The sequence below is a fragment of the Rhinopithecus roxellana genome, chromosome 4, assembly GCF_007565055.1.
Source record: "Rhinopithecus roxellana isolate Shanxi Qingling chromosome 4, ASM756505v1, whole genome shotgun sequence".
NCBI lineage: Eukaryota > Metazoa > Chordata > Mammalia > Primates > Cercopithecidae > Rhinopithecus > Rhinopithecus roxellana.
Window position 1 is genome coordinate 79,530,698 of NC_044552.1, and position 5,005 is coordinate 79,535,702.

The window sequence follows — 5,005 nt, forward strand, 5'->3', positions numbered from 1 at the left end:
TAAAATGTTGCTAATTCTTCATATTTTTAAAGTGAAGAAAACTTTTGAGCTTTTTACAGCTTTCAACAATTGAGTAAAGTATAATCCTATAAATAAAATTTGGAGCATATTTCTCTCTATCTGATTTCTCCAGAATTTGGAAACTATTTTTGAGTATTCTTAACTTATGGCAATATATTTATTTGCATAAATGTGATAAGAATCTGTTTTCTGTGCTCACTTTGGCAGCACACATACTAAAATTGGAAGGATACAGAGATAAACATGGTCCCTGCACAAGGATGGAATGCAAATTCATGAAGCATTCCATATATTTTTTTAAAAAAATGAATGTTTTCTTTTGCAAAAGGACACAATTGGAGAAACTGGCTATTTTACCAAGGCTTTGATTGGAATGGCATGCTTTCTTTTAAGAAATAAAATTTGACTTATAGAGCCAATGAAAACCTTTTGGGGAAACTGACATCATACCTTGTCTTTACAGTCCTTGTACACAGTTCCTTACTTGTGGTAAATAAAGAATGTATTTTTTTTTCTTTTTCATTTTATTTTTTGAGACTGGGTCTGGGCAATAGAATGTAACTTTCTAACAAGCTGAGGAGCCCCATGTTATCTTGGGACCTCAGGTGGAGAGGAATTTATCCAACTCGCAAAGGAATGTAATGACACAAATCAACCATGACTGGGCTTAAGGCTTTAAAAAGTCTTTTCTGAGATAGAACAAAGTTCCCTTAAAGCCAATATAAAAAGGATCTTATGTGGCAAATAATTATTCATGCTGTACTTTACGCAAACAATCAAATCCACATACATATGAGAGAGAGAAAGAGAGAGAGAGAGAGACAGTGTGTGAGACAGAGCATGCAAGCAAGCTAATACTTACATGCAACCCATATGAGTCACTTTAACTTTTGACTTTGAGTCTCAACCTGGTTGTATTGCTTTACCATTCAGAGTCCTCAGGTTGTTGACCAAAGTTTACATGATATAAATGATGAATTGATGGGTGCTGACGAGTTGATGGGTGCAGCACACCAACATGGCATAAGTATACATATGTAACAAACCTGCACGTTATGCACATGTACCCTAGAACTTAAAGTATAATAAAAAAAAAAAAATAAAAAAAAAAAATAAAAAAAAAAAAAAAAAAAAAAAAAAAACAAAGTTTTCAGGTGTAATAAGTAATAAAGATAAGCTACTCTGGGTTTTTCCCCACTTGGCAAGATGTATCATAGTAACATGAATATATATACCTGATGTTAGTTTAACATTTAATCAAATTAGTGTGTAAAAGTGTCTTTTTGTATTATAAAAGAGTATTAACATCTAGTAATTATAAACAACGAAAATGAATCTAAGAAGGCAACTTATGCCCAAATTATACATATGATACATATGCTATATTATGTACATTATATATGCACAATAAGGTGGATATGTACAGTATAGTGAGTATATAATAAATCATTAAATATATAATTGAATATATATTAAATTTAATACATAATATATTGAATATATAATACATTATTAAATATATTATGAAAATACACCACTTTTCTCTTTATCTGCTTTACTTTTCATCTTTTTATATCATTCATTTAAAAATCCCTAAAATCTTTAAAGTTTCTTCTTTTTAGTTATTATGGGTACATAATACATGCATATATTTATGAGTTATATTTAATGTTCTGATACAGGCACACAATTTGTAATGATCAAATCAAGGTAATTGGGATATCCCTTCCCTTGAACATTTGTGTGTGTGTGTTAGGAATATTCAAATTCCACTCTTTTGATTATTTTTAAATAGACAAGAAATTATTGCTTACTATAGTCACTCTATTTTGCTATAAAATACCAGGTCTTATTTGATTTATCTAGGTAGATTTCTGCACTCAGTTAGTATCACGATTTCTCCCCACTTCCTCTCCTCCCTTCCCAGCCTCTAGTAAGCATCATTTTGCTCTCCATCTCTATTAGTTCTGTTTTTGTTATTTTTAGCTCCCACATATCAGTGAGAACATGCAAAATGAGTGTTTCGGTGCCTGGCTCATTTTACTTAACATTATGTCCTCTAGTTCCATTTATGTTGTTGCAAACGACAGGATATTATGTCTTTTTATGGCTGAATAATATTTCATTGTGTATATGTACCACATGTTGTATTGATTTATCTGCTGATAAACACTTAGGTTGATTCTAAATCTTGTCTATGTGAATAATGCTGCAATATACATGGGAGTGAAAATATAGCTTTGATATACTGGTTATGTTGCTTTTGGATATATTAACCAGTAGTGGAATTGCTAGATTACATGGCAGTTCTATTTTTAGTTTCTTGAGGGACTCCATACTACATTCCATAGTAGCTGTACTTACTGACATTCCCACCAACAATGTACGAAGTTTTACATTACTTCACAACCTTACTAACATTTATTAGTGCCTGTCTTTGGGGAAAAGCAGTTTTAATTGGCATGAGATGAATATCATTATAATTTTTATTTTCATTTCTCTGATGACTAATGATGTTGAGCATATTTTCTTATGCCCGTTGGCTATTTGTATGTCTTCTTTTGAGAAATGTCTATCAGATCTTTTACACATTTTAAAGTAATATTATTTGATTTTTTTCTATCGGGTTTTTGGTCTCCTTATATATTATTTATTAATTCCTTGACAGATGGATAGTTTGCAAATATTTACTCCCATTCTATGTATTGTCTCTTCATTTTACCTATTGCTTCCTTTGCTGCAGAGAAGCTTTTTACCTTTCTGTGATCTCATTTGTCCGTTTTCGCTTTAGTTGCCTGGGCTTCTGAGATATTTTTAAAGAAATATTGGCCCAGACAAATGCTGTGGAGAACTTCCCCAAAGTCTTCTTTCAGTAGTTTCATAATTTCAGGTGTTTCATTTAAGACTTTATTTTGATTTGAAATTTTTTTTAGTTTTCTGTCTCATTTTGTGGCTTAATATATGGTCTATATTCGAGAATAATCCACTTACTGGGGAAAAGAATGTGTATACCACAGCTGTTAGATGAAATGTTCTGTAAATATTTATTAGGTGCATTTGGTTTATAGTGCAGAATATGTCCAATGTTCCTTTGTTGATTTTCTGCCTGGATGATTTGTCCGATGCTGAAAGTAGAATTTTGAGGTATCCAGCTATTATTGTAGAGGGCCTATCTATCTCTTTACTTCTAGTAATATTTGCTTTATAAATACATTGGTGCTCCAGTGTTGGGTGCATAAATAAAATTGTTGTAACCTCCTGATGAACTGACCCCTTTATCATTTAATAATGTCCTTCCTTGTATTTTTTATAGTTTTCTCTTTAAATCTATTTTTATCTAATTTGATAATAGCTACTCCTGATCTTCTCTGGTCTCCATTTGCATAAAATATCTTTTCCCATACCTTTGTTTTTAGCTTGCACGTGTCTTTATAGGTGAAGTGAGTTTCTTGTAGGCAGCAGATAATTTATTATATTTTATTTATTTTTTAAAACCTATTCTGCCACCCTATGCCTTTTGATTGGGAAGTCACAATTACAGTGTTAGAATATTCTGTATTTTTCTGTTTGTTTACTGTTACCAGTGACTTTTGTACCTTTATATGATTTCTTATTGCTCATTAATGACCTCTTCTTTCTGATCAAAGAACTCCCTTAAACATTTCTTGTAGAACAGGTCAGGTGTTGACCAAAATATCTCAGCTTTTCTTTGTCTTGGAAAGTTTTTATTTCTCCTTCAAGTGATAAGGATTTTTTTGTTCTGTATATAAAAATCATAGAAAAAAAAAAAAAAAAACGCGTCCTTTGTTTCCTTCAGCACCTTGAATACATCATGCCACTCTCTTCTGGCTAGTCAGGTTTCCACTAAGAAGTCTACTAACAGAAATATTGGAGCTTATTAAAAAGCTTTTAAGATCCTTTCTTTAACCTTGACCTTCGGGAGTTTCATTATTAACTGTCTTGAGGTAGTTGTATTTGACTTAAATCTGTGTTGTATTCTATTATATTGTTGTATTTAGATATTGGTATCTTTCTCTAGTTTTGCAAAGTTGTTATATTTTCTTTGAAAAAACTTTTTATGCTGTTCTCTCTCTCAACCTTCTCTTTTAGATCAATAACTGTTAGATGTGCACTTTTGGGGCTATTTTGTAAATCTTGTAGGCATGCTTTTTTTTGTTATATTTTAAGTTATGGGGTACCTGTGCAGAAGGTGCAGATTTGTCACATAGGTATGCACGTGTCATGGTGGTTTGCTGCACCAATCAACTCATCATCTGCATTAGGTATTTCTCTTAATGTTATCCCTTCCCTACCTCTGAACCCCCTGAAAGGCCCTGGTGTGTGATGTTCCCATCCCTTTGTCCATGTGTTCTCACTGTTCAACTCCTACTTATGAGGGAGAACATGCGGTGTTTGGCTTTCTGTTCTTGAGATAGTTTGCTGATAATGCTGGTTTCCAGCTTCATCCATGTCCCTGCAAAGGACATGAACTCATCCTTTTTATGGCTGTTGAGTATTCCTTGGTGTATGTGTGCCACATTTTTCTCCAGTCTATCACTGATGAGCATTTGGGTTGGTTCCAAATCTTTTCAATTATAAACAGTGCCACAACAAACATAAGTGTGCATGTGTCTTTATAGTAGAATGATTTATAATCATTTGGTATAAACCCAGTAATCAGATTGCTGGGTCAAATGGTATTTCTAGTTCTAGCTCCTAGAGGAAACACCACACTGTCTTCTACAATAGTTAAATTAATTTACACTCCCACCAACAGTGTAAAAGTATTCTATTTCTCCACATCCTCTCCAGCATCTGTTGATTTCTGACTTTTTAATGATTGCCATTCTAACTGGCTTGAGATGGTATCTCATTGTGGTTTGATGTGTATTTCCCTAATGATCAGTGATCATGAGTTTTTTTCATATGTTTCTTGCCTGCATAAATATCTTCTTTTGAGACATGTCTGTTCATATCCTTTGTC

At 32.6% G+C, this 5,005-nt stretch overlaps 1 non-coding gene across 1 annotated transcript; it reads left to right on the forward strand.

Moving 5' to 3' along the window:
- Positions 1-212: 212 nt before the first annotated feature.
- On the forward strand, positions 213-316 carry LOC115897097. The gene has a single exon (XR_004057044.1). It is a non-coding gene; the product is annotated as a U6 spliceosomal RNA (small nuclear RNA).
- Positions 317-5,005: the final 4,689 nt, after the last annotated feature.